This window comes from Dermochelys coriacea, chromosome 8 (assembly GCF_009764565.3).
Source record: "Dermochelys coriacea isolate rDerCor1 chromosome 8, rDerCor1.pri.v4, whole genome shotgun sequence".
Lineage (NCBI taxonomy): Eukaryota > Metazoa > Chordata > Testudines > Dermochelyidae > Dermochelys > Dermochelys coriacea.
In genome coordinates, this window is record NC_050075.1 from 32,588,442 (window position 1) to 32,606,826 (window position 18,385).

The 18,385-nt window shown below is 42.4% G+C and overlaps 1 long non-coding RNA gene across 1 annotated transcript; it reads left to right on the forward strand.

The window, feature by feature from the left end:
- Window positions 1–242: 242 nt before the first annotated feature.
- LOC122461251 lies at window positions 243–18,101 on the forward strand. Its single transcript, XR_006283118.1, has 3 exons — window positions 243–324; window positions 1,988–1,990; window positions 18,090–18,101. It is a non-coding gene; the product is annotated as an uncharacterized LOC122461251 (long non-coding RNA).
- Window positions 18,102–18,385: the final 284 nt, after the last annotated feature.

Here is an 18,385-nt window from a genome sequence, read left to right on the forward strand (position 1 = left end):
GTAGCTGCACTGTGGGTAGCTATCCCACAGAGCATGTAGCCGAGTAGAATTTTGGGTTGGGCTTCCAATGCCTTATGGGACCAAAACATTTGCGCGGATGGTTATTGGAACATGGTGTTAGTCTCCCATGATGCATTTACCTCCCTCCATCCCTCCTTCTCTCCCTGAAATCAATGGCAAAGAAACCAAGTCTTTTTCGCGCCTTTTCTTCCTAAGCCTGGCTTACACACGCAAACGCCACCGCATGGCAAGCATGGACTCCGCTCAGCTGTACACTGTTGTTGTGAGCATTACAAACACCTCGTGCCTTATCCTGCAGCATTTGTGATGCCACACAAGCAGCCGTGCTGGAAGCCATGGAGCAGAGCAATTTGCAGATGCTGGTGACAGTCATGGATCACCTTGACATGGTGGAGCATTGCTTGTGGGCCTGGGAAACAAGCACTGACTGGTGGGAACACATAGTTATGCAGCTATGGGGTGACAAGTAGTGGCTACAGAACTTTCGAATGCGTAAGGCCACTTTCGTGGAACTGTGTGAAGAGCTTTCCCCAGCCCTGAATCACAGCGATCCTAAAATAAGAGCTGCTCTGACAGTGGAGAAGCGAGTGGCGATAGCTCTGTGGAAGCTTGCAATGCCAGACTTCTACTGATCAGTGCCGAATCATTTCGGAGTGGGTAAATCTACCGTGGGGTCTTTTGTGATCCAAGTTGCCAGAGCAATAAGACTTCTGCTAAGAAGAATAGTGACTCTGGGAAACATGCAGGACTAGTGGATGGTTTACCCGTGATGGGTTCCCTAACTGCAGTGGGGCAATAGCGAAATTCATATCCCTATCTTGGCACCAGACTACCTTGCCAAAAAGTACATAAACCAAAAGGGGTACTTCTCAATGGTGTTGCAAGTGCTTGTGGATCACAGGGGCCATTTCACTGACATCAAAGTGGGATGGTCAGGAAAAGTGCATGACGCTCACATCTTTAGGAACTCCAGTCTGGTCAGAAAGCTGCAAGCAGGAACTTTCTTTCCAGACTGCAAAATAACTATTGGTGAGGTTGAAATGCCAATTGTGATCCTGGGAGACCCAACCTACCCCTTGCTCCCATGGCTCATGCATCCGTACACAGGCAGCCTGGACAGCAGCAAGGAGCGGTTCAACCATAGGCTGAGCAAGTGCAGAATGGTGGTGGAATGTGCCTTTGGACTTTTAAAAGCCTGCTGGCATAGTTTGCTTACTAGGTTAGACCTCAGTGAAAGCAATATCCCCACTGTTGTTGCTGCATGCTGTGTGCTCCATAATATCTGTGAAACAAAGGGAGAAAAAATTCCAGTGGGGTGAGGGATTGAGGCAGGTCGCCTGGCAGCCAATTTTGAGCAGCCAGACACCAGGGCAATAAGAACAGCACATTGAGGTGCACTGTGTCTTTGTGAGGCTTTGAAAACTAGTTTCATCAGTGACCCACAGTGATGTTACACTTATGTGTGTTGTTCCTTATCAAGCTGTCCCCTTCATTGCATGTACTATCCTGTAAACTAAATCCCCACTGACCACAGTGTGCTGAATGAATAGAGAAACTTTTCTCCTCAATCCTTTAAGTTTTATTATGCACACAAACGAAGAGAGACAGCAAAGAAAAGTAAGATAACCTGGGGCAAAAGGGCTGATAACACTGGGCGGCGGGGGGAGAAGGACAGCTTGCTTACAATAGCACTGCAATCATAGGTGTGGGAATGAGCGCCTTCTGGTCCTTGTACCCTCCCCTGGTGTTGAGTGCATCCTAATATGTTTGTGGGAGGAGGATATGAAACTTGGGGATGATGGCAGCAGGTTCAGCATTGGCTGCAGTGGGACTCTAGCGTCCAGTTGCCTTTCTTGAACCTCAGCCAGACACCTCAACATGTCTCCCTCATAATCCGCAACACCTCGTCCTGCATATCATGCTCATGTTCCCTGAATGCACTCCTCTCCTCGCTGTCCTTGTACAGGCTGTCAGACAGTGCATCCTCCATCCTTCCTCAAGGGCTTCTTTTCCATGGGTCCAGATGATGAAGATGTCATCAATGTAGCGCAAGAGAGTAGAGGCATTAGGGACAAGAGCTGGAGGAGTGTTGTTCTAAGTCAGCCATGAAAATGTTGGCATACTGTGGGGCCATGCGGGTACCACACAGCAGTGCCACTGATTTGAGGTATACATTGTCCAAATGTGAATAGTTATGGTGAGGACAAAGTCACAAAGTTCAGCCACCAGGTTTGCGAGGACATTATCGGGGATACTGTTCCTGACGGCTTGTAGTCCATCTGTGTGTGGAATGTTGGTGTAGAGGGCTTATACATCCATAGGGGCCAGGATGGTGTTTTCAGGAAGATCACCAATGGATTGTAGTTTCCTCAGGAAGTCAGTAGGTGTCTTGAAGATAGCTGGGAGTGCTGGGAGCGTAGGGCCCGACGAGGGCATCTACATAGCCAGACAATCCTACTGTCAGGGTGCCAATGCCTGAATGCATTTCCACTGAATGCATCCGATGAAGTGAGTTGTAGCTCATGAAGCTATGCTTAAATAAATTTGTTGGGCTCTCAGGGTGCCACAAGTACTCCTTTTCTTTTGTGAATATAGACTAACATGGCTGCTACTCTGAAAACCTGTGTTTATGTTTTAGCACTAAGATCCTGAGCCTGCAAGTTGTTCCACACAGGTGAATCGCTGATTGGCACAAGTTGCAGGATTCAAAGCTGAAATAACAGACGAGGAAAAATAAAAGGAAGCCACAGATGTTGGCCCAATGACAAGAACTAAAGGTGGTGTTATTATTATTAGTATTATAGTGGAGGTTAGAGGCCACATCTGAGATCAGGTGCCATTGACTAGATTCCACCATCCCTTCGCTTTCTTCTCAGCAGCACTGGACACCACAGTAAGGGGGAGCTGTTTTGAAACTTCATTTGTTAAAATATTGCAACACATCCCTGCTAAACTGTGGAGTGTTTTTTGTGACCTGGGAAAAAAACTGCACTGGTGCATAGGATCCTACTCCACCAAAGTCCCTATTATTTGTGACTTAGGTCAACATTGCATTGGGTGGAGCCCCACAGGTTTAAAACGCTGTGTCATCCAGAATGACTGGTCCTTCTGCTTGATGACATTTGATTCATACTCGATTGGGAATGTAGTTCACTTAGAAAACATGACATTAGTGGTTGAATCACACAGCTCAAAGTCAAGAAAGCTGGGTTCTATTTCCTCTGCCACTGCTTCCCTGACCTTGAGCAAATCATTATCACCTCTCTGAGCCTCTGTGTTCTGAGCTCTCAAATATGGGATTTTAATACCAACCTACATCACAAGGTTATTGTGAGGCTGACTTCATTCATTAGTGATAGGCTGAAGGTGATCTGGATGTCAACTGCCCTGAAGTTTGGATCTGGAATTTCTATTTCACCGATGATATAGAGGCCACATGGAAAATTCAGATCCAGGCCCCATTTTGGATTCACTTTCATAAGAGTTGGATTGTTTGTCTGTAGAGTGAAGGCTTGGGCATAGTTCTATTAGTAATGCTTAGTTAGTAGATATTAGTGATGCAGTAGTAGTTATTAATAATGTCCTTTCATATACTCAGGTTATGTCTACACTGCAATTTGTAGGTTTGATTGCAGCATGTGTACACATACCTGAGCTGGCTACAATCTAAACTATCAATGTTAGCTTGAGTAGCAATAGCAGTGAAGTTGTGGCTGAACACAGCTGCACAGCCTACCCCAACTCACCTGGGATGTTGGGTACCTTCCCCAGTTGCTACCATGGCTTCACTGCTATTGTTATTTGAGTTAACTTTAATCTATCTATAAATGATTGCAACATACGTAGAAATACCCAATCTAGCTAGATCAAATGGGTCATTTCTCCATGCGGGTTTCTAGCCTGCCATCCATGCTCTATCAGCAAAGTAAACTCTTGAGTTCCAATCATTACTTGGAGTTGTTGACTGCACTGTTATCAAATTGTCCTTCAGGGTTTTGCTGACCTATCTGTTTTTTAGAGCCCAACACCTGTTAGTAGTTGTTTACTCTAATTTTTTCTGTTTACTTCCATGATTCAAGAGTATTCCCTTTAATGCAAGATGGCACCCTATACTAAATTTGTTTCACTTTTTCAAACTCAATACCATGGCTGGACTTTTTTTTTAAAGGGGCTGGTTAGTTTTATGACAACTAATAATATTATAGCTCATAAACTTAAGATAATGATGGGTGGCAATCAAATGTCATTTTGGGGGCATAGCCTGCAGGAATTAGGAAGGATTTTTGCCCCTGTGTACAGCACAACATAGTTAACAGGATAAATTATGATCTTTTGTCTTAGAGCTATCAGGTATCAACCAGTACCAGATGGAGCAATATCATGCTCTGGTCCTTCAAAACAAAACCAGTTACAGCTACAGAAGATTATTTCCTTCATATCAAGTTTTCCTTCCAGATACATATTTCATCACAGCCTTGTATAGATTTAGCATTTTGCCAAATTTGGCAAAAGGCCCAAAATCTACTTTTCAAGTACATGCTTAAGAACAAAACTTTGTGTTCATGAACATTGAAATGACAATTGTTCCAAACAAATGGAAATAAAATTCTATTAAGAAGGTGCCTGATATGGTTGCAAATAATTTTTCCCACTTTTTACTCAATGCTAGTGTAACCCGCGCACCTTCTGGATGTGGAGTTCTGTCCATCTTGTGGCACCGAGACCACTTAGAAGAGAGATTAATGAATTTGCTCTACAGCCTTAGCTAACAGTTATATGCCTTTTAGTTCATGCAGTAGAGGCTCATGCACTAAGCGCCAGAGGCCCCAGATTCAATCCCGCCCACCAGCGACCAGGGTTTGTCAGTTTTACACTAGGACAGTGCTATCCCTTCTGCCTTGGAACATGATGGTTCAGCAACGCAACCTTAATCACCAATGTTTCACAATTAAGTTCTTTAGAACTTCCCTTTGCAAGGGTTCCATTTGGTGGTTGATAGTTTTCATTGTACTTACTTTGTGGTATATTTGAGACATCACACATAATTTCCTTCAGGATTTAGGTTCCTGGGTGGTGATCTGACCTGTCTCAAGGTTCAACAGTAAATAGGCCATAGTTCCTGTAAAATACCAGACATTTTCTCTGTCTGAATCAGATAGGTCTCAGGTGTGACGCAAATGCTCATAATCGCCCTAGTTCCAACTTGTTCACACAACTGATCACCACAAAACTTGAATCAATTTATTAAAAGTAACTACAATTCTAAGACTAGAGCTGAATGAGTATCTTAGCAAAAGTAGCTAAGTAGGTTAACAGTGTTAATCTGATATTTTTTTTCAACTGTTCTTTGGTTATTTCCTACTCTTCTGTTTTCCGTGGTAAGTATTGTAGTGTACGTGTTCACTAGCAGAACTGTACATGGAACAGCAAATGTTAAGGTTAGATTGTGCTTTAGGCACAGCCCTGAGGAAGGCCTGGTGTGAAAGTAGCATTCCCCTAGAACATGGTAATTGCCAGATTGGATTATACTCATGGTCTTCAAGTCCAATTGGCAACACCAGAGCTTCAGAGAAGGTGCCAAAATCCGCATGTGGCCGGCGTGGGATAATCTGCCCCCTGGGAGGTCTCTTCTTCATCCCTAATAGTTAGAGATTGGCTTAAATCCTGAAAGATGAGGTGTTATGTCCCTTCCACAATGTTGGTTAGGAGTATCCCCAAGAGACATTGGAGCCTCAGAGAAATCCCATTCAATTAGAATTCCTCCCCTTCTGTCTCCTCCCACCCCTGGGGTGGGGATAATAAACCATCATGGTATTCAATTTTAACCACAGTATTTCCGATTCTTATATTTAAATTATACCATAACTACAGCAATAAAATCAAAAACCTTGGCATGATACATATTTAGTGACAATCTCAGCATCTGAATTTGACCTTCAAGCTCTTTGAGGTTCACCCATCCTAAAACCCATTGTACATTTTAGCCAAACTATTTTACATCCTGTCGTCTTCAAAATTAAGGTAACGTTTACCTTGGATGCAGTAAATTAGATACAGCAATATTTCCTCATTCTAATTGTGACAATAGACTAGTCCTTTGCACATTATCCTTACCACTATGCTATGTTGATAAGGGCAAATGTATTGCTTAATGCCTCTTAGCAGTTGGAACTATAGTTAAACACAAAACATGTTTCTCTATTGCACTGTCATACTGACAAGACATTTTTGAGATTATGAAACTTCACCTATTCTAGATAATAAGGTAGTCTACTTTTTTCATGCCACTACTACAGCTACTTAATTTAATGCAAAACAAACCTATGTGATCTCCTAGCACCAATTTTTCACCTAAGTTTGTTTCTCTTGGAAATAAAAAAATTTTAGTTCATGGGAAAGACACATAATTCATCCCAGTAACTATTTAAAATACTCTACAATTAAAGTTTTGCAAGATCTGTAGTAAACCCTTTAACCTCCTCACACCCATCCCCTCAAGCTTTTTTAAATTACTAGAGCCATGTATTTACTACAACTTCTAACCATAATACTATGCAAGGTCACAGAGCAATTCAGTGGCAGAGCCAAGAGTAAAATCCAGGAATGCTTCTCTGACCAGTAGACAACACTTAAATAGAATGTATAACATACAAAGAGAACCTACCACATATGGCCAGATTCTCAGCTGAGGTAAATCAGTGTAGCTCCAGTTGAAGTGACGGTGGCTGCTCTGATTTACTTCAGCTGAGAGGATCTGGCCCTAAAGATCTGAACACAAAGAGCAAATTACTAGAGATGGTTTAAGATGATGACTGGATTATAACTACATCCATAAAGGCTGCCTCTTGTGAAATATCCAGAACATCAATCGACTGTGGAGTTTGGCCTACATTTTTAAAACTGTATACACAGAAGTGTGTGCATCCACTCTCCATATGCTTAAGTTGTGCATGAGCAGAAGAGCATACCCAAGTCAAGGATTTTAGGCCAAAAATCACTATAGCAATTGCCTTATAGAATGGAAAAGATGTTTGGGCCAAGGACTGAATGGGAATGCTTTATGGGTAACAAGCTGTCACAGCATAACTTTTGTGAGACAAGCTCATTCCTCAGGTGCTCATTGAGCACTAGACCTAAGCTCTACTGCCATACCAGCCAAGAAGTGCAGCTACTCCTGTCTTCAGCTGAGCCTTTCCTCCAAAGAATATAAACGCTTTATACAGGTAACAGATGTACGAACTTGCGCCCTGATCCTGCAAACAATTATGCACATGAGTGACTTTAAACATGTAAGTAGTTTCATTAACTCCATCAGACTATCTACATGCATAAATATTTGCAGGACTCAGGCCTAATATATGACCCACTGAGTAGCCTTCAGCAGGACATTGAACATCTCAGTGCTTTGCTTTGTAAATATGATAGAATACTATTTTCATACTCCACATGGTGTTTTGAGATTCACGTTTATAATGCATTTTGAGCTCCTCAGCTGAAAGTTTCGTTTACAGTTTCGTTGTTGCAGTAGTGATAACAAAAATATATACTGAGAGCTTCTTATCCACCACCAAATGCTGCAGCCTCAGGAGCAAAACACTGCAGCTAGAGCACTGGCAACTCCATACAAAAGTTCAGGGCAAGACATGAATTTACTTTTACAAAATGGCAGCTGTCTATGCTAATTACAGATGGATTCTTATGTGTTTAAAAGCGCAGTACACAGAAAACAAATTACAAAAATGCCTTTTATTTATTACATAGTTACAGGTGAGTGAGGTGGCAACATTTACTGAGGACACAAAATGATTTAGATTAGTGTGTTAGGGAAGACTGTGTGAAGCTCGAGAAAGATCTAACAAAACTAGGAACATGTGCAATGTGATGACAAAAGCAAATTAATCATAAACAAATGCAAAGCCATGCACATAGGAAGGAGCAATTTAAACTGCTTGTAACGTGGAGTGCTCTGAATTATCTATAATCACTCAGGGAAAAGTTATAGGCATCATCAGGCAGAGCTCAGTGAAGATATCTTCATGTGCAAAGTGGGTCTAGTACAGTAACACAAGCTATATCAGAAAGGCAATTGATGATAATGCATGGCCAAGCCATGATCCCCCTAATAGGGCTGATTTTAAAAAAATCTAACTTGTTTTTTGGCAGAAAAATAGGTTTTTGACTACATGAAATTTTTCACAGAAAGTGTGTACTTTCCACAGAAAACTTGGATTTTTTTTTTAAAATGAAAAGCCAAATGCTCCAAAACCATAACATTTTGATTTGCATATGCTGGCTCCAGTGCCTCCTGGGAGTTGTAGTTTGGTTGCCTTTCGTCCTCATTCTCCTCTCAGTGTCAGGTTTCCATCTGGACCATACCGCCCATGACACATGACAGCCAGGGACTCCTATGAAGCACTGCCTCCCAATGCTACCATCGTGCATCATGGGAGATGTTGTCCAACCAGTGAGTGTGGATTATAAAGGACAGCAGGAGCATGAGGCACACAAATGCCACTCCCATAAAGCACATTGGCAGCATTCTAAATTATTAATTCCAGGATTTGCATTTCTCCCCCAAAATCATAATTTTTCACAGGAAAAAAACATTTTCAAACTGGCTGTAGTCCCTACTGTTTAATTTAAAAAAGGGGGGGGGAAGCATGAAGATTTGTTACAATTCATCTTCTCATGCTGGTCTTCAGGGTGGATCCTAAAAAGTCCAATACCAATAGGTTTACCTCCCTCTCATTCCAGGTGAGATTCATCCCAGTGAAGAGACAGCACAAAACAGATGTACAAAGTACATCCAACTTAACCCTGCAAACCAGTTTATGTGGTGTGTAGGCCTTGATCTGGCCTTCTGCATGGGGTGAATTCTACCCTTTATTAATAAGGACATGTAAAGATTTCCAATGAATAATGGGGCACATCCTCATCTGGTGCAAGTCAGCATAGCTCCATTGATTTCAATAACAATATGTAATATAATTTAAGAAACTCTAATGGAAATAGCTCATACCTTTCAAGATTTGGAGCTAAGATTAAGTAACTATTGTGTATTGATTTGAGATGGCAACAGAGTATTGTGCTCCTAATACTGATTAACCAATTCATTGTCTATGTGCTGTGCCTTATTCTAGCAACAGGTTGTACTGACCCACTGTTGTTTTAAAATGTGCTTTCTTTATTAACAAAAATTTAATTAGAAAATCCCATATGCATCTGGGCACGAACATTCAGTACTGATGTGCAGACAGATAAACTAATCCCTTCAGGTTGTAATTATTAAGGTCACTAGGGAAATAGTTAAATGACATTTCAAGTGGAGCAGTTAAACCATATCTGATATAAATCAAGCATTTTTGTTCCTACTTATGGTGTTTATTGAACCTGTAGGAGTATAATCAAGCAACAAAAATGTTAAAGCATTAGACTGTATAGGTCAACAGAATACCTGTGATGTGCATTTCTCATTATAGTTATCACTGATTATTTATAGATCAGAATGTGCAATGTGCTTTACAGACACATAGAACACAGACATAGTCCATGTCCTAGATAATTTATTATTTAGGCTGGGATTTTCCAAAGTGCTCAACAATGAGCTAACTCGGCTTTCACTGTATTCAATGGGAGAAGAGTTAGGCCAACCCTGAGTACCCCTGTTTTCTGTGCTCCATTTGTTTCACCAGTTCATAAAATATCAGTGCATGTAATAGTTTTAACCAAATACAAGACAAACCATGCAAGCTTCATATTGTGAATGGATCTCAGCTATCACTTTTGCGATGCATCATTCAAACCTTCATGTAGTGTCCATAAATACTGCCTAACAGTATGTAGATATTAATGCACTTTACAAAAGGTAGAGGAGATAGACTAAGCTCCCTATTGTTGGGTATCATAGAAAGGCACAGCAAGATTCAATGGCTGGAAGTTGAAGTTAATTTTTTCTACATAAGATGTGAATTCTTGACACGAATGGCAGTTACCAAGAGTGGTGCTAAATTTATCACCACTTCATCTCTAAAGATCATGGGGATGCAGAGAATAGTTATTTTGCCTGATGCCCAGAGAAACTAAGTAACTTTCTCAAAGTCACTCAGGGAGTCTGTAGCAGAATTGGCAACACACAACAGACTAACATCTTAACCAAAGGCCTACTGTTCCTCTGTGATACACCAGAACTTGAGTAGTCAGGAGATCCGAGTCTGATTCCATTTTTCCACAAATTCCCTGTGTGACCTTGAAATACATTTGAAGAGCTGCAAACATATGGTAGCCATTTTTCACTTTTTTATTTCAAGCAGGGTTGGATGGTTGTGATTGATCACATGGTATTGGTTCTAGCTCCTTGATAAGCTGAGTCTACTGCATATGGTCACTGTAACCAGGCACAGACTAACCGACAGCGCCTCCTGCTGGTTGTCTTTGGGAATTAGCATTCCAGCCTCCAGAGCACCCTCTTCAGGCCAGTGTCTCACCTTCCTGCTGGCTCCCACGTTCCTCCCAGGACCCCGGTGCCCCTTTCACTAGGTCCTGCCCCCTGGCAGTACCCCACAGTTCTGGATCTCCCCCTCCCAGGGGAACCCCCCACCTCTATCCCTACCTTGTCTCCATCATAGGCTCCTGCCAGTCACCAGCTAGCCCCCGCCCCCTGGGGCAGACTGCAGTATAAGCCACTCATCACCAGCAAGGTTGGTCTTGGACATTCTGCCTCTGCCTACCTGTGGCTGCCCCTGCAACCCCTGTACCTAATAGACCTTACCAGGTCCTCAGCCTGGGACTTTCCTAGGCCAGAGCTCCCAGGTTCCCTTGGCCTTTCCCCAGCCCTGCTCCAAACTAGGTCAATTGGTTTCGGTCTCTCTCTCTCTGCAGAGAGAGACTCTCCCTGGGCTTCTGGTTCACAGCCTTTATAGAGCCAGCTGGGCCCTGATTGGGGCGTGGCCCACAGCTTAGGCTGCTTCCCCAATGAGCCCAACTGCCTTCCTTCTATAACAGCCCTCTCAGGGCAGTTCTAAACCCCTCTGGGCCCAAGTGGGTGTCCACCCTGCTACAGTCATGAAGCACTAGTAGAAGCTATTTTGTCCTCTCATTTCCATAAAGATAGTGTCTGGACTTTGTGAGCTCTCTCTGAACCAGCCATGTGCCGCTCTGTGCTGCTTGCTCCTGCAGTATACAGAGAGGGTTTCCGCTTGCAGCCGTCACCCCTAGATGAGTATACAGGATGTGAGGGAAGCAGTTGTACTATCTGATGGCTCCCTCTGATAAAACCATACAGAAGGCTGGTTCATTTATCACAGACATTGGATGCGGATAAGGGTAGGAGAACATCGGCCTGCTAGACAAGAAAGCAACAGAAGGGGGATTGTGTGAGCAAAGGGCTGTGTGGCCTAGTGGTGTTTGGGCAAAGAGGGGTTGTGTGGGGATGGAGGGCTGTGTATCCTAATGCTGGGTCCGTGAATGGGGGGCTGACTGGGGATGGAGGGCTATCTAGCCTAGTGGTGGTTGGGGAAAGGTGGGGTAGGGTGGATATGGAAGGCCTGTGGCCCAGTGGTGGTTGGGTGTACAGGGGGTGCATGGGGAAAAACCCAGAATTCAGATCATTTGAAGACAGGAACCAGACCATGTAAGAACCAGATTATGTCCAGAACTGTTGAGACCATATATTGGCTGCAACAACGGAAATTGTGGAGGAAGTGGTGCTCATTTGGGTTTATTCAAGCCTGAAAAAAGGTTTCAGATTGTTTATTTATTTATTCCTAGGAACTCCAAACATTGTTCTAGTTGCTGTACACACATAGAACAAAAAGACAGTCCTTGACCCAAACATTTTACAACCTGGCTTGAGTGGTCTGGTCTGAGATTCAGATATGTTGTTATTTTATCAGTTTGCCCATTCCTAATATGAGTCTAGTTTACACAGTGTAATGGTTATCTAATTCAATCCAATTCAATGGTTATTTTGGTTGCGGCTTTGGAGACATTTGCTTGGCTCTGGAGTTTCCCTTATCTGGCCCTTATAGAAAAGAATGATTTTCCTTTCTCCAAAATATAAAGGCTTGGAGCCTACATTTTCAGCCTCTCAATGGAAAAACCTATTGTTGGTTATTTTACTATTTTCTAGAAAAACAACCTGGAAAGATAAATTATTCAGTGGGACTGGCTTGACAGTTGCCTTTGAAAATGCAAAAACTGGGCAGCAATATTTCGGGTTTGAAAGGAGCTCTGAAGGATTCAGAAATGCCCGTGTGCTTGTGTCATTATCTGAGTCTCCCCTGTAGGTGTTGAGCTGTCTAGACTGAGATTTACCTGTATATTCTCCCAGGCTAAACAAAAGAATCAAACAAGATTTCTGTAGGTGGATTTTGGCAATCGTCTGAGTTTCGCTGCTGTTCATGGCAAGAAAGAGTGGAAGTTGTTGCCCTTGTGTAGCTGCTGGGAGCAGAGTGTTTGCCTGGCACAAAGTGTACTTACAAAAATATATGCAGTAGAAGCCAACTGATTTTATCTGCACGGTCTGGCCTGGCAATTAATTCTCTTCTTGTGAGCCAGAGCTGAAACTGCAAAGATGCTGTAATGCTAGATCGGAACTGATAACACATGCCTCCGTTTTTAAATCCTTTGTGAGCGTAGAAACCCAAATCAGACTACTGTACATAGGCGATAATCTCCTAAACACATTTTTCAGAATACCTTTTTCCATTATTCTTTATAATAACTATGTGTAAAGCCATCTCTTCAATTAATGGAGATCTTTTCTGACTCCAAATATAATTTAGTGCTTCCCCTTCCTACACACACACACACCCAACAGTCGTACCCTAGAATAGCCTCAGAGGCTGCACTTGCACTAGCAGTTCTGGGTCCCTGAGGAGCAGAAGCCTACCAGGGCAAGAACAGAATTGGCCCAAGGGAGCTGGTGGTAGCGTATGGAAGGGGAGGAGAGAGGGAGCAGGCTGGGCAGCTACCATGGGGGAGATGAGGGGAGAAAGTGAAGAGGGAGCCAGCAGCTCTGCTCCCACCAGAGCCCACACTCCTCTTGTAAAAACGGTGTCATGCCAGCCTGCAGGCTCCCCGCTGCAGGTCTCCCCATCCAGCATTTCCTACTGGCTCCTGGGCAGCTTTTTCTTCCCTCTCAGACCTCTCTCTTACTTGAAGGAGAGAGGAGGGGACCCAGAGCTGCCCAGGGAGTGTGCGCCACCTTCCCTCACCCCTGCTGGCTGCTCCCCATCCCTGATTACCACCCACTGGATTAGGATGGAGGTGAAACGATCTCCAGTGCCGGGTATAATAATGTAATGTGGGAGAGAGTGCTCTGTCTGCTACAGAGAGGATGGATGGCTTGGGAGTTATAACACTGCACTAGGCCTTGAGAGGTCTGGCTTCACTTGCTGGCTCTGCTTCAGAGTGCCTGTGTGCCCTTGGGCAAGTCATTTCCCCTTTCCGTGCCTCTGTTCCCTCTCTGTAAAGGAGGATATCAATATGTCCCTGTCTCACAAGGGTGCTGCAAAGGCACACCCATTATTTGCATGGGAGGTGCCCAGACACTATGCAGATGAGCATCATAGAAAAGCATACAAAGCAGCAGCACTCCTGTCAATGCAGGAGCAGGTTCTCCTGATCATCACTAATTTCCACAGCACTCGGCACCCACACAGTGGATCAATGCCTGTTTTGCTATTTGTGCCAAACAGCCCTAAGGAAGACTCCTTGCTCCTTCACAGTTGTCCTTTTGAGAGTCTGTCTTGGGGCCAGTCTTGAACAGAACTTCTTTCTGTCTGAGACAAAACAGTGAAAGTGATCCCTGGATGGATCTCCTTCATAAACATTCCTGAAACTATCAGGCGGAATAAATGGGATGGTGTGATTATTTCTCTATTCTGAATTTTATCTTCGCAAGATAGCTTGCATTTTGGAAGTCAATATTTCAATATATAAAAAAAAATTAGGTGTCAAAATGTGAAGACCCTTTTGAAAGACACTTTGTGATCTTGAACTCTAAAAGTGATCATCATTTCAAGCAGATTTCTCACAAATCTTTAATGGAGAAAACAACACTGCTTTGGTTGTCAAAAATCAAGATTTCATTCATTTGTTCATCATCGGGAGGAAGAAAGAAGCCAAAGACCTGCATTTTTTTCCTGATATTCCTAATTAGATCTTGTTTAAATACAAATTGCATTGATTTAACTAAAGGAGTTTAAAAACTGGTTTAAGACTGTCCACATAGGGAGTTGTATCTACTTAATCGAATCAGTTTCTAAACTTCTTTTGTTAAATCAGCACAACTTCTGTGCATAGACATGGTCTTACCCTAAAAATGTAATGGATAAACTAACTTCCCGACAAATTAGTAGCCAAAAACCCAAGTGATGGGAATTGGTCTCTTAAACAAAAGCCCAAGTATTGACATATCGTTGTTCAATATTCATTTCTGCATCATGTTTAGCATTAGTAATCTGTAAAGGACAAACGCAATGGCAAAATGCATATGAGATGACATCAGGGCTCCTTGGTGTGAAATACAGCTCTAATGGAAGGCGACAGCATCTGCTTTCATGTTGCTGAAGTCAATTCATCAATATCATGAGGGCAAATGTTTTGACAAGAGGCTTGAAATGATTAACGAGCAGGCACACGTTTTATATGTAGTTAAAATTGCAAACACCTGCTAAGCCTGAAACTTTATTAAAGGTAAAGGTTGAAGCAACCAGCACGGGGACTATGCTTTTTTTAAGGTGTAAATCTAGGCTGAGGCTTATGGGTCTGTTCCAACACAGAACTCCTAGTGACTTCAATAAATATTAAATCAAGCCCTCTATTATTTACATTCTGTGGTCTTCTTGGCCAAAGTTAGACAATGCGAGGTTGGGTTATTAAATAGTGTCACTAAAGGGTGAGATTGCAGACTACCCCAAATGTTTCCGTTCCATGACATGCCTTTAACCCTGAGAACAAACATGTTAAATGGTTGTCAGTAGAACTATCCAGTGCTGAACTAGTAATGGCCAACTAGATTACTGCCCTTGAAACACACAGACAGGATGGGAAAAATGCCGATGCATGATGATGTTCCTCAGTGTAATGCTATGTAGGACAACTTCTTGGATGTCATTAAACGTGACCCTAACATCAGGTGAGGCAGCGTAAGGGTGTGACTAGATTAGATGCCTGGATTCCAGTATTTTTTCTATGTTTATTGTAGATCGATTTCTTTTTTCCTTTGGCTTAACATAGTAGTTTTGTTGGTATGTTTATCCATAACTGTGTCTGGTGTAACATCCACTTATAATTACATTTGTGCTGTAAGAATATGGGGCTAAATTCATCACAGTTACATCAGCATCACAAGGACCGTCTTTGTGTTTGTATAGGGTCTCACTGTTCTTATATTTGAGGCTCCCAGGAGCTCCCACAATACTGATGGTAAATAATAATAATCATGCATCCCTTCTATGTGTAGTGGAATTGTGCTGGTCTAAGAAAGAGCAGGATTGGCCCCAATTCCTTCACTTTTCCACAGAATCAATATGACAAGGGCAGAGGTACTGCAAGCTTCCCCTGGACTACAATTCAACTTGTCAATCAGAGCTAGGCTGAGACCACCTCTGAGCTCTGCCAGGGAAATGACAGACACTCAAGCATGGAAACTGTGGATGCCTTTCTGGAAGATATGTTTTAGCAAACACAAGTTACTGGACTCAGTTCAGGGATAAGTGGGTGAAATTCTGTGGCATGTAGTCTGCAGGAAGTTGGACTAGATGATCTAATTGTTCTTTCTAGCCTTAAAATTCGTGAATGACCAATTCACAACACAGAGTGACTGACCAGCCATCTGATTATAATGACTTGGATTTTTTTGCTAGTTTTGAGATGGACTTGAACCAGTGATTTTCTGATGAAAAAGTCTCTGTCTAGTTATTAGTTCCCTGAGCCACCTAGTCTCTTTAGCAGGTACTACTACAGCAAAGCACGTAAGAGCATGCTTGAGCCCCATTGTCTTCTGTTAAAGCTAAGCACATGCTTAAATGCTTTGCTGATCTGGGACCATATCACATGCTTTGAGAAAAGGCAATCACTCTATTACTCCTTCCTAAGACTTTTTTTAAAAAAAGAATTCATTTATTAAACAATAAAGAAGTGCCTGCTTAAAATAAGAGGCCCATGAATATGGTAGACCTCCTTTTTTTTTGCAAGTTGAAGCAACTCATCTTTCTTAGCGAACAGATATAAGTCACTTTGGTTGCAAGCCCTGAGCAGTAATTTGTATTCATGATAAGTCATTTATTGAGTTAATTTATTTAAGGCCAGGGCATAATTTCTAATAATGGAAGAGACTCTAGGCCCAGTGAAATCTTCTCCCTGATAGGACATTAATATTTTAAGGGATTATAATACTCTGTCAATTGATCTATGTTTTTATGGGGTGAGTTAGAAGTTATTGATGATCAATCTTATGAAAGATCACCTTCAATGTGACGAGTACTCTTTAGCCTGAAGTCTGCATCATGATCTTGAGTGATGGTAGGAAGGTATTTTACTGAGGGAATGGATGCAAGTGAAATGGGGAGGCTTTAATATGTTGCGAGTTTGCAAGGTAGCTGATTGTCTCAGATCTCTACACTTAGAGTGCAGTGAAGGGAGAATTTAATTCAGAAGAATTCACCAACTATCTTGAGGGTTTATTTGAGAATCTTGTTGTTGATCTCAATTTCCAAAGGCTTTAGACATGACAAATGAGATAGTGATTTGGGCATGGAGATGTTGTCACATACTCTGAAGGAGGTTTCTTAATGTTAGGGGAGGTTTAGACCTTTATGCTGTATTAGTTACATTTGGGAGGAAAATAATTTAATTTCTATGTGGCTGAATTTACCAATCCCTCATCCAGGAATAATGTTTCCCCTCCTTCTAAGATGCTTTAAGATGCCTAAAAGAAAGAAAGTGTTCAAATACAAAACATTATTGTTTATTTTATTTGTTTAGTAAATCAGCATGGTTGTGTCATTCAGCATGGATGAAGATCACAAGTTACTCAGTGTGATAATAATTTGTCATTTAGTATGGTAATATGAGTACTGAATATTATTATTATTTATTACATATATTGCCATAGCACTAGGAGCCCTAGTCATGGACCAGGAGCCCTTTTTGCTAGGCACAGTGAAAACTCAGAACAGAAAAAATAGACCCTGCTCCAAAGAGCTTATGATCAAAGTATAAGACAAGAAATGACAGCTATAAACAGATGGGAAAGAGTACAAGGAAACAATGAGACAGTATTGGTCAGTGTGATAGGCAGTGGTAGCAGTGCATCAACAGCTTAACTGTTGTCAAGCTTTTTGTAGGCATCACGGTAGAGGAGAGTTTTATTAAGGGGTTTGAAGGAGGTGAATGATCTGAGATAACTTTGCAGATGTTTATGGGGAGGGGCCCCCAAGTCTGAGGGACAGTCTGGGAGAAATGTACTTGTTTGAAAATGTAATAAGCAGGCAATGGAGGCTGGTGTCATTGGCTAATCAGAGATAGGCCAGTATCTCAATATTGAATGAGAAATTATAATTAGGGTAGAGATGAAGAGCCTTCAAAGCAAAGACAAATAGCTTATGTTATGCAACAAAGAAAGGAGAGCCAGTGGAGGGACACAAAGAGAGGGATAGCAGTCAAAGTGACTGGCCAGGAAAACGATCTTTGCAGGATCATTCTGAATGGCTATGAGCATGGCAAGGTGGAGTTTATCAAGGCCAGAAAAAAGGATTATGCAATAATCAAGGTGCAAGATGAGAGCCTGGACAAGAGTTCTGGCAGTGTGAGTAGATAGAATGCCTGTATTGCAGAGGTGTTATGCAGAAAGAATTGGCGAGATTTACACATAACCTGGGTGTGAGGACCTAGAAAGAGCTCTGAGATCTGGATAACCTCCAGCTTATGGGCCTGAGTGATGAGCAGGATCGTGGTGTTGTCCTTGGTGACTGAGAAAGGAGGTAGGTGGGAGGACTTGGGGGAGAAGATCAAGAGCTAAGTTGAACTAGATATTCATGAGGAGGGATCTACGTGTCGGTAAGAGGCAGGAGCTGGAGGGAGCAAGATATGAAAATATTGTGGATGGCTGTGTTCATATTAGAGATGGAATGGGCATTCTAGCGACAGCAAGACAAGGGGAGGAAGGAGAGAAAATGAGGGAGAGAGGAAGGGGAAGGGTGTGATGTTAGGAATGGTGGCATGACAGTGCTGGAGGTAGGTGCAGGGATGGGATTAGGAGGCAGAGAGGGTTGGGATGAAGGGAGGTCCAGGGCAGGGGCAAATGTTACTAGAGGTGTAGCGGGATGTGGATGTGGGACCTAGATTTGTTTTGGTGGGA